At 43.9% G+C, this 12,421-nt stretch overlaps 1 long non-coding RNA gene across 2 annotated transcripts in view; it reads left to right on the forward strand.

Moving 5' to 3' along the window:
• The window catches only part of LOC104874516, a 77,619-nt gene that overhangs the window by 40,770 nt on the left and 24,428 nt on the right, over window positions 1–12,421 (forward strand). The gene's annotated exons all lie outside the window — the stretch shown is intronic.

Consider the following 12,421-nt stretch of genomic DNA (forward strand, 5'->3'; position numbering starts at 1 on the left):
AACCAGCGTTTTGAAAGGGGATCACTGGTGAAATCTGAGAAAGAACCCCGTCCGCTGAGTTGCAGCATCCACGACTCCTTCTAGGGCTAGACTTGGTCAAAGAGCCGGTTAAATGGTTTGCTCTGGCTACCGAGTCTGTGAGCGGCGGAGGCCACTGGGTGGGAAGGGTGGACATAAATAGGCATGAGCAGGGACAAGCTCGGCCCACTGGGGACATGTTGGAGGCCACGGGGCCAGAAGAGAATCTGTACCTGTCTAGCCCAGCCTTGGGGAGGAGCAGGTGCCGAGGTGCACACACCAGGCTCACAGTCTAGGTGTTGAGTGACTTCCTGGGCCCACAGGTCAGGGACAGCATGCAGGATCTGCCTGGCATGTGTCCTGGTCCCTGGGGCTGCAGCTCTCCCCCAGACTTGCTTAGTTCTCTTTGACCAGCCCCTATCTGGTCACCCAAGGAGAAGAATCCTTAGAAATGTATTTCCAGCTTAGCTAAATCTGCACCCTACAACCTTGCTCCAGCAAAGTTAAGCTGTGGAGTCAGGGTCATCATGTTTCTTAGTGGTAGGGCCAAGATGCATGACCAGATCTGCCTAATGCGAGAGAGCTGGGATGGAATTAACTCCTGTCCCAGAGCCTTATTGCCTTCTGCTTCCTTGGTTAAGAGAACAAGTTCAGTAAGCAGTTTATTCAGCACGTAGTTGAGAACTTTCTAAATATCAGGCTCTGTGAGTAACACCACGGGCAAATGAGCGTGGTTCCTCTCCTTTCAGAGTTCGTTTTGGGAACAAACTTGGCAAAGTTAGAAGGTAGAAGAGGTAGCCAAGCTGAGAGTCAGAGGGGCCTTCTCAGAAAACAATGAGACCAGTGGAGGGTGTAGCGGGAGGGGAGAGGGAGAGCTGGGAGGGGTCCGCGCTCCGGGTCTAGGTGGTGACGCACCTCACAGGAGAGGGAGGAGCATTGCTGATGGTCCCTCTGGGGTTCCCCCTTTGGGCTTTGGCCTGTATCCCGCTATGGTTGTCTCACTGCAGAGTATGAATTCGTTTAGTCTTCATTCTAAAGGTGGAGCCTTAGTCCGTTGGGGTTGCGGTAGCAGTGCTATAAACTGTGTGTAGAAGTTTGTTTCTTGCCCTGGAGAATGGAAAGGACCTGTCCGAAGCGCTGGTGCGTTCTCTGTGGGGTGCAGGCCATTTCCAGGTCCGATGGCCTCTTCTCAGGGTCCTCACAGCTGAAGGCGCACACGAACTCTCGGATCTCCCTCCGATTTGATTTTTGTATTGCTGGGGCTCAAAGCCAGGGCCTCACAGGTGCTGGGCCCCACTCCACTGGGGCTCCGTCCTCCAGGCCTTCCGTGAGGGTGCTCATTCCATCCGCATCTGACTGGCCGTCAGGACCAAGTCACCCGTCACAGACGTCTCCTGATACCAGCACCCCGTGCCTCAGGGTTCTGGGACGTGGACTTCCGGGGACAGAAGCCCCTGATTATATCCGCATCCTTGGAAGTCCACCCCGTGGCAGTTCCTAGTCGGTCAGCGCTTGGTTCACCCGGGCATCGTCCATGGAGGGACACTGTAAAGCGGTCTTCGGAGTGAACCCTCCCGAGGCGGTGCGGTCAGCAGAGCCAGCGCGGGACGCAGGCACTTGTGGCGCTCACCCGGTTCGCTTATTTGTATTTGCAGCTAGATCGTTTTGTTTTGTTTTGTTTTTAAAGTATGACCAAAATGCTGTTTGGCTTCTTTTTAATTATTTCCTTCCTTTTTACGTCTACAGTAACAAATATTTCTGATTTTAATTCCCAGTGTTCCAGGATGTGTGATAAATGTCCAGTGTGCACAGATGCAGTAAATTTCTCTTTATTAATTTTAATTATTGTTGAGCCATGGTTGGTTAAACAGTCCCTGTCTTCTTATGGAAACAACTTAATATGGTTTTTGACTAACGGTTTTCATCAGCATCCATCACCAAATCGTTTTCTTCCTAAGAAACGGGGTTGGTAGTCTATTTTCAGTGCTAGCTTGGGAAATCTTATTACCAAGAAGGTAGATGGTATATTTTAGGGAGAAATTTATTTAAATTAACCAGTAAAATAGTCTCTGCAGAGAATTGTGACAATTATAGTAATGTACTCTTTATTCCTCTACTCAGCAAGTTAGATACCCTTTATTTTCTCTGCTGTTGGTCATTCAGAAAGAAATGACACGTCAGCTCTAGATGGCGAGGGTTAGAGCTGGCATTTGTTAGCAGGGAAGAGCGAAGAACCGAGATCCAAGAGCTGTGTGGTCTCGCGGAGCTGCGCTGTGCAAACTGGGAGTCGTCATCAGGAGACAGAGGAGAGCTGGTATTTGTGTTCTTTAATGTTCTTCCAGCTCTGGTGTTTTGTGGTTAGCACCCAGCATCTCTTTTAGACCTAAAACAAGGAATGAAGGCGCGTATAGAATCAGCTCACCAGGAGGTGGGGGGAGGAAGTTACCTTAATGGGAAGGGCACCCGGCCGCGAATGGGAAGTCTCTGGCTCGGTTTTCCTCTGTAACAGGGAGCTTTGTCACTTAGGGCAAGGTGCTTAGTCACCAGTCCATGAAGTTATCCTCGGTTCCGAGATGCTGTGGGCTCCACAGTCAAGTAAGATGCAGAAGGAACAAAGGTGTATATAGCACTTGACCCGATATTAACAGGAAGTAAGAAAATTTGAGTTTGGTGAGTTTTTTAGCAGTACAGGGTAGGTGCTCAAAGGAGTATTTTATGGCATTTTGCGTCACCTTGGAGAGTACTTTGTTGAAGCCTGAAGCGGCAGAAGATCATTACTCTCACTGCAGGAATCATCAGTTGGAACGAGTCCAAAGATCAGCCAGTCGGGTGAATGGGGTGAAATGGTCAGCTGTTAAGGCCAGGTTTGACCATGCAGTGTAGATGTTTCTTTCGTTTTGTGGAAACTTTGTTTTCCCCTAAGCGTATGCTTTGGTGTGATCTAACGAAATTAATGTAAAGAAGCAGTGCTCAGAATGACGGCCTCACCTGCGGCAAACCCCGGCTGAGGGAGAGGGAGGCTGAGGGAGAGGGAGAGGCGCACCAAGAGGGCGTTGGGGCCGGGACTCCTATGTGTTTACCCTGTGGTGCTGAGGGTCTAGAGGAGAAGGCAGGGGTGGTGTGAGAAGGTGGCGGGCAGCACACAGCTGCTCTGGATGGAGAGGCATGGAAGGGCTGTGGTCTGAACACGGTGCTCCTTGAGAGTTCTGTCAGCGCCCTTGGGAGACACTGGCATGGTTTTCGCCAGCCTGGAGTGCTTGTTCTCTGTGGCTCTAGTAAGCGCACTTTCTTCTCTGCAGATCTGAAAGCTGGAGTAGGAAGGGTGCACATCGCTGGCCCAGCCACTTGCTTTAATCTGCCCAATTACCTGCCTCTCGTGCTTTGGAAACACAGAAGATCCTGAGGAATCGAGAGAAAGTGTTATTCTAGAAGCTCTTCCTCTGAGACATGAGGCCAGGATGTTGCTAGTGTTTCCCTAACTGACTTTGTTTGGCTTTTGGAGATAGGGTCTCACTGTGTAGCCCAGGCTGGCCTTGAACTTGCAGCAATCTTCTTGCCTGATTACAGGCATGCACCACCGTACCTGGCCCTAACCGAGTTTCTTATCTACTTGTGGTGGCAAATAGTTATGAGAAGTACAATTTTCTTACTAAACTAATGCTGAATACACACAAGGCAAAACTAATGTCTGTAAACATTGTACATTAGTCCGAAATCTTTGTTCTCCAAGCTTGATCTCAATCTAAAGAAAATGTCCTCATTCTTATTCCAGAATTCCACGGACGTCTTCTGGTTTTCTTTGAGGGACTCTTGGAAGAAAGAGTTAAAAGGAGGTCTATTCATGGAGGCCAGGGTTTGCTTGGTGGCCTTAATACCATGCTGAGATCTGTTTTTCTGGGAGAATTAACCTAATATGCTGTCAGTCACCTATGCCTGTTGCTTCTTCACCAGAGATTGGGATTACACCATCTGGGTGTATGTCTGATCTTGCTAGGTCAGCCTACTTGGTCATAGCAGAAATCCCAGGAGCTTTGGGCAGTGGTGGAAATACTGATGTTTTGTAGTAGAGGCGAATGTAATGGAGAAGACCAGCTCTCAACCTCTCTGATGCCCCTTACCTGTCTTTGTGAATGAATGTGCCTCGCAGACCCCTCCATGACCCTCTCTGCTTTCTCCCAAACACCTTAGGAACTGTGAGACTGCGGTTGTGTCAGAGACCGGCAGGAACACTGAGAGGTGTGTGTGGGCAGAAAACCGGAAGCCAGGGCACTAGAAAGGTATCTAGACATCTAAGGGAGAGAAGCCTGGGTAACATTTAAAATGAAGGTGGGGATTTCCCATAGTAAGGCAGTCAGGACGTTCAACAAGTACAAAATCTGTGACTATTGTTTTTTGAGAATACTGGGAAAATACACAAGTGGCCTTGTGTCATATCAATTAAATGCAAGAAAAACCATAAAACCTGTGCTACTCCAGGTGCACAGAGGGCAGGCGCTGGGCAGGGAGGGGACAGAGTCCTGCTTGTGCTGCTGCCTGGGGCTGGTTGTCTGGAGAAGGATCTGCCTCATTATGTTATCTCAGGCACACTGCTGAGACTCCCTGCAGTGCCTGCAGTTGCCTCATCTCTGAAGTGAGGTTAAAAATACAGTGCACAACTGGAGGAATGCAATCCGAGGTGGTGTGGTCACAGCATGGTGGCCACAGGTGGGAGCAAGAGCCCCAGCTGGTGTAGATAAACGTCCCCAGGGTGGCTTCCAGGGAGCCTGAGGAGTGCAGGGGCACACACGGAATCCTCGAGGAAAACAGCCACATCTGCCGTGTAGACAGGGCCCAGAACAAGGAGGGCCCTGACAGGCACGCAGGAGCGTTTGGAAAGCCCCTGCAGTTTCCAAAAACAGCCCACAGTGACCGGTACGTGGGATCATACAGAATAACAAAGGCGAAACAGTCCATAGGTCTACATGGTGTTCAGGCAGCTGGTGAATTTTGTAAATTATGTTGGTAAGTGTGCGCAGCACCAGATGTTGCCACAGTTTAACTGATTTGGTTAGTACCTGGTTGACACCCCGGAGGAGAAAGGATGTATGCTAACAAGAGAGGTGTTATTTTCCGTGAAAATAGAGCTTAGTCTTTTGGAGAAGGGAAACTGTATACACCGAGGGGGTTTGAGCCTCAGGGAGCTGTAGGTGTGACTCTGAGGGTCCAGTGTGACACCCCTGTCCCCATGTCTGTGGGCCGTTAAGTGGCAATGCTGGATCTGCAAGCCCTGAGTGTGAATCCGTCTCCACTGCTTGCTAGCCATGGGACTTTGAGCCGATCCCACATGTGAAACGGGAGCAAAGGCGATTGGGCAGGCTGGCTGTGGAGTTCAGGAGGATTGTGTTTCTGAGTGAATTCTGAGTGAGGTCTCACTTGCATTATCGTAATAGCCACCCCACACCCCCCTAAGTCCTTCAGCATTCCTCCCAGCAGGAGCAGAGACTGTTCTTAGTTTCTCTCACTGGATGTGCCATCCTATAAGAGTTCAAGTTTTGTGTCCTGATTTTAATCCTCTAAGCCTTAGTTTTCTTTTCATTGAAATGAGAATGATAATAGTCTCAAACTCAGAATAATTATGTGAAATTGTACAAGTAGGGCTCCTGGCTCAGGACCCAACACGTAGTAAGCACTCAATAAATAGGTGTTGTTACTAGTTTCATTTTATGAAGGACTTTGATCTACACTGTTAGGACTCACGTACAAACTAATCTAGGTCTCATTAGCAGAGCAGTGAGAAGAAGGTAGGAGTGGCTAAGATCATCTGCCTACTATGGTCAAGAACGTCTGCTACAGGACAAACAAATCTCTCATCTTTTCAGCGGAGCTCCCCTGTAGTTCAAATATAACACGCATAAAAACCTTGTCACTTCATCATTTTCCAAAATAAACAAATGAACAAAAAGCAAACAACACACCAAGTTTCTTTCATTTCTAGATTAATAAGCTTTTATTGTGAAATTGGCAGCTTCAGGGATGGATAAGGAAATCATTGTTTCACTTAGGTAGAAATTAAGAAAAATAAACTGACCCATCAGCCAAGTAAGGAACAAGCAGCTTTATTTATTGGGCATTGAAATACCTGAGGAGATAACAACTGTCAAAAAGAACTAACACTTGCCATGTAAAAATGTATTCAAAGTATGAGATCAGCTTGATGTGTAGTCAGCTCTCAAAAACATTAGTTCTCTCTTTTCTGCAAAGGACTTCTAAGTGAAACTGATAAGACCTACGGAAAATAAAATTTAGTACAACAAAGGGTTACAAAGGATCCTGTCATTTGAATAGTGCCTGTAGGGAATGTTGTAGAGATTCCTTTGGTTCATCCTTTCAGAACACTTCCGGGAAAGGTGGTATTTTAATGTTTCTGCACACCACAGGAGGGTGAGATGATGCCTGCCAATTAGCATCCGCTTGAGGCCAAAAAGCTGGAAAAGTGTGTTCCAGGACACTGCAGATCAAATCTGTAAATCTATAAAAAGAATCTGCTGGACTTTTCAGCTGACAGAACATCAACCATAAAAGGATAGTTTAATGGATTTTAACCCTTATCTAAACTCAAAATCACAGAGCCAAGTTTATGTGCATTGTTAATCAGATGCTGCAGGCCTGGTGAGAGGAGATGCAGCTGAATCACAAGATGAGATGCTTTTTCTTTTCTGATTTTTTATTTGATTTTTGAGAATGACTAAGCAGAGTGGTTGTGTGGAGCCCCTCAGCTAAGGGAAGAGCGTTTTCCTTGCTTTCCTTCCTTGTTTTCCTTGCTGGGAAAACAAAGAGTAGCATTGAGGAAAAACTCTGCTGAATCCTTGCTTTTGCTGATATTTAAATTTTTGAAGGAAACATGTCCCAGTCCATAGGATTCTGGTGCACATATTTATGTTGCTATGTGTATGTACATGTATGGTAAACCATCAGTCACTTTTTAAATTATACTAATGACCCAATTGTTAGGTTTTATTTTATTTTAAACCAGTCTTTAAAAACACTGAACAAACTGACATAGACATGAATATTTTTAAAAAATAAAGATTTTTTTAGCCAGGCATGGTAGCATCTTCTAGCATTTCGGAGGTAGAGGCGTTGGGGGGATCATCACGACTTTGAGCCCAGCTTGGGCTGCACAGTGAGTTCAAGGCCTGAACCACCTAGCTAGAGTCTGTCTCAAAAAAACCAGACAAAAAGGAGTTTTTGTTAAGGTAGGTAGTTTATAAAGATTGTAAATGATTATAAAATAAATGAAATTGGTAGCTTTCTAGCACACTATATTCTCATCCAGAAAAAATAAAGAGAAAATATTTGCTTTACATATACACTGTAATGACACCTAATACCAAGCTAGACACATTCTTAACAGGAAGTATTCAGGAACTGGATGAGTAAAAGTATATCATTCCACAAGGTAGCATAAGAAAGGATTTGAAGACATGACAAAGCACTCGAAGAAATGGAGGAACATACCTTGGGCAAAGTAAGCCTGATGGTTTGAAAGAAGTCATTTTACTCTAAATGCAAAGTAATATGCATCAAAATCCTTATTTCTTGAGGCAAAGGTGATGAGGAATTTGATGAAACATTCTAAAAACTAGAAAAGTTCTGAAAAACCAAAAATATTAAAAAGGAGCATTGTCTTAGCAGATGCAAAACTGTATCACAGAGTTGATATTTAAACCATATGGTTCTGATTCAAAATATCAACGCTCAGACTCAGCTGTGTTCAAGGATTTGGTACATGAGAAAGTTGGCCTCTCAATTCAGTGGGGCCCAGTGCAGTAGGAAAAACCTGTCTGTACAATATGTAATCACTTGGGGAAAATGTCATTGCTGTAGCTCTTTTATCTTATTTGTACTCATTAAAAATTAAAAACTATAAAAATGACGGAAGAAAATATGAGCAGCTTTTAAGTGTAACGTCACAGTAGGAAAAGCCTCAGCATGACAGGAAAGACTGAAACAATAAAAAATAAGATTAGCATAACTATAAAAAATTAAATGATTCTAAATAGAATAAACATCTCATCTGAGATTTGAAAGTCAAAATCCCCAGTTAAGGTAAAGTTACTTTTCATATATTAACTAGACAGAGGACTAATATACAAAAAAATCTTACAATCTGATTGTATTCCCCAACAGAGAAATATGCAAGAACAAAAACACACAGCATCCAGCTGGAGCTCTGGGTTTTCAAGATTGGTGGGACACCAAGGCCAGACAGGAGGGCTGACGTTACACTTCGATGTAAAAGTCCAAAACAGTTCTTACTGGTGGGATAAAATGTTTTTCTAATGGTGAAAATTATTTCAAGCTTTACCACACTGTTAATAGAAACACTTAAGTGTGCATTGAATGTGATTCTAATCTTTACTAAAGATTTTATAAAGTGTTTTTCCCCCCAGGCTTAGGCCAACAGGATACTTTTGGTTCACATAAGTGAGAAGTCTAATGGGGAGATACCAACCTTGAGCGTGGTTACATCAAAGATCATGAACGCTGTCCTTAAGACTCAAATATGGCGGCCTTTGGCTTTGCTTTCCCTGCCCTGGATTCCTCATCTGACCACAGACTTGACACGGTAGGTAGGTCCCATAAGTTGGAACTTTTCAACTGACAAAAGCTAGAAACATCAGGAAGGAGCGCCGCCTCCCTCCCCGTTGTGCAGCCAACCTTCAGGTTGAGTTTTGCCACACCCATCGAAACCACGTGTCTTTCTGAGCCAATCACTGGTCCAAGAGATGGCATGCGCTGTGGGTCAGCGAGACTGCAGTCCATCCAGAAGCCCATGACAGTCTCGGGCGTTCTGAGCCAAGAGGGCTGGAAGTAGGGGGAAGTGGTTCCTAGAAAGAGCAGGGCGTCGCTGCAGCGAGGTATTGGATGCTGGGCAACGAAGGGAATTCTCACTTGGGGAAAATTGTAGATTCCTATGCGAGTGTCAGAGTTATCTAGAGATCCCTTTACCTCGTTTTCGCAAGTAGTAGTATCTTACAAAACTAGTAACAGGTCACAGCAGGAACACTGACACCAACAGAGTCAAGATCCAAGGGTTCCTCTGGTTTTGTGTCCTTTTAGATGCTCTCCCATTTCCCCTCTGTGCTTCCTCCATCCTGCACTCCCTAAGCCACTCCTCTGTCCTACATTTCTATAATTTTATAATTTCAAGAATAGCGTATTATATACACGGAAGCCACGTGTGGAAGTATGTGCCTGTAATCCCAGCAATTCGGGAGGCTGAGGCTGGAGGATTACTCGAGTCCGGTACTTCAAGGCCAGCCTGAGTAACACTGCAGAGTTAAAAAAGAATTTTATATACACGGAAGCCTACAGTTATAACATTTTGGGAATGTTTTTATCACTCCACATGATTTTCTGGAGATTCATCTAGACTGCCAAGTGTACCAGTAGTTCTTTCTATTGCGTAGGAACTTGTGGTGTGGATGTGCTGTACTGTATTAACTCTTGACCTGTTAGAGGACATCTGATTGTTTACGGTTTTTGCCTGTCACTCACAAAGCTGCTATAAATATTAATATAAACATACAGTTTTATTTTTCTGAGGTAAATGTCCAGCAATAAAACAAAAGTTGCTTTGAATGTAGATTATTTCATCCCAAAGGATTGCTCTCCGACTTCAACACAGGACTGTTGTGAATGGAGTTAGTAGCCCAAGAGAAACTACTTGGTGTTTCAGACGAACATATAGGAACTTTATGGAAGAAAGGTTATGGTGCTTTAATGACTTTCATAATAATTTAGTTTCTCTGACATTGTTAGAACGTTTACTCTGTTTTTGAAGGGTGTGAGGACAATTATTTTATGGAAGTGGAAATGTATTACAGTTTGTCAGCTTACCCATCTCTTATTAGGAATGTATTCTGCTCAAAGATACATTTTGAAATTCTATGTCAGTGTGATGCAATTGCAAGATAAATAGTTCTATAGTTTATTATAACAAATTACTTCTCAAAAAGACTATCATTCTGCATCTATTTTCAGTTCTAGAGAAAAGGATACATCTTCACTATAAAAATGGGAGCAAAAAGATTATGTCATTGCTGAAAGGGAGATTTTGTCTTAACTAGTTGCATTTAGAATAGGCATATAATAAAGAATAAATAGATTTCAAATTTGCACATATAGTTAATATTTTAAAGGATACAGTCAAAATTTCCATGATGATGAACTGGCTTTTGTTCCAAAGTAGTCTTTATGCTTCGTGGGATCTTGTTTGAAATTGCCTTAGCTTATCAGCCTAAGAAAGCTGTGAGAGAGGGAGATCCAAGTGTGCCCTACAGCCTGTCAGCATCAAGTCTCATAGCCATACCCTTAAGGGGATCTTTGGTCCATACAAGGAGTGATCAAAATATACAATGAATACTTCCATTAAAAATTCATTACAGTAAGAGACACATTACTGTGAATCCCCCTCAAACCCCTCCCCCTTTCCTCAAACACATCTTTCCCATTGTTCTTGCTCCTTTCTGAAGCAGTTCTGGAAGTTTTCCTTCCTGAGTGTCTTTACAAGGCGGGATCCAAAGTACAGCAACTGCTGACAAGTGCCACCCAACAGAGAGGCAGCTCGTACAAACATGACATTCACCCTCATCCACTTTATTTACCAGATCCGGCGCCATGACACCTGGCTCATCCCCAACAAGCAGTCATTGACCCAATCTAACAGACACTGAAGTATGACACAATATTTTGGAAAAGTAACTCCTTTTCAAGAAATGCACTACAAAGAAAACCTCTTGGAGAATTTGACCTAGTATCTTCCTACTTAATGAATATACAGGTATATAAGGCCTAAAGATTTGGTGGTGAAGCTGCTTTTATTTATTTATTTATTTATTTATTTATTTATTTATTTATTTATTTATTTATTTTTGGTATCAGTGTAGATTTCCTTCTGGTTACTGATTTTTTTGAAGCAAAACATTTATTGGTATATTTTAGATATACATAATGATCACCTTGGCAGCATTTTATGAAAGACATATTACAGAGTGGTTTCCTTATGCATGAGGGAAAGGGCATGTATACCTAGAAAGTTACAGAGGCATGTTCAGAAAAGAGAGGGAGATTGTTTTGCCTTCACTTGTTTCTGTTATATCCTGTCCCTTTCCTGCAGGAAAGCATAAAAATGTGGTGATTCATTAAGACATATTAGCCAGGAAGTAGTGTCACTACATCCATTTCACATTTAGAAGCAAACTTGTATAACTGAGACAGATTTAATCAACAGGAAACAAGGCTGGAGGCGCTGATGGATAAAAGGAGGTACAAGTACTGGCAACATCATAATGAAAAACTTGTGGTGATTATAAACTGACCTTATTGACCATCTCAGTGCTTTGTCAAGATTTTTACATTATTGTCACATGGAGGGTGCTGTCCCGCTGTCCCCGCAAAAATGAAGACCTCTCTAGGAGGGGCTTGCCAAGGTGGCATAGGCCCAGCCTGGACACACTGGGCCTATTATACCAGGATCTGGCCATAAGGATGCTGGCTGTAGATGAAGGCTGTAGGTCACTTCAGAATCTCAGCATATCTAAGTTTCATGCGTAAGGCCTGTATTTCTTAAACTGAGATTTTTCTTTACCTTTGTACCAAGGTATATTTTTACCTTTCGTTTCGTCAGTGTGCAGATAACTGACTGCAGTCTTCAGTGGACTTTTGTAAATTTGACGCACAGATGTGTGTCACAGCTAAAGGCTGTGGCTGTTAGAACAGGAGTAGCAGGTGCTCCTTGAGGTGTGGTTGGTCCTCCTTGCTCAGTCCTTCTTTCCTGCATAGCTTGCAGCTCCTCTCTGGCCAGGCATTTTTAGGAGCTGCTGGATCCCCCAAGTCATATGGTCTTTGCAAAAGAGAAGATGGAACAGAGAAGCTCAGAGTGCCAGAGAAGGAGCTTCCCCCTGTGGCTTGGCTCTACCTTGGTGCACTCACTTTCCAGTACGACACTTTAGGTATAAAGTCTCAAAGTAAAACAGCATGACCTTGTCCTAGAGACAGACACGGTTTTAGAAAGCACTCTGTTGAATCCAGAATGTAGTCCAGGCAGCTGAGCACATTTTGTCTGTGTAAGAACAGCATGTACAGGTGATTCACACTGAAGTGCTGCCGTTGTATTTGTAGCCACACCAAGTAGGCTCCTTTTTGCTCTAGAGAGCACCTGGCTTCTTTATGAAGGGCACTGACTTATTAGAATTATAAATAAACATGGCAGAAAATGTTAAACTACCTTTGTATTCAGGTAGGTAAATGTGGAGTCCCTGGCGAAAGACTGGTACTTACTATGTGGGAAAGAAGGTGGGAAGAGCCTTCTTGGGTGTGATGTATTGGGACTTCGCTCTCTGGAATTGGTGCATTCTTT

This window comes from Fukomys damarensis, unplaced genomic scaffold (genome assembly GCF_012274545.1).
Source record: "Fukomys damarensis isolate Sample0158 unplaced genomic scaffold, DMR_v1.0_HiC HiC_scaffold_25, whole genome shotgun sequence".
Classification (NCBI taxonomy): Eukaryota; Metazoa; Chordata; class Mammalia; order Rodentia; family Bathyergidae; genus Fukomys; species Fukomys damarensis.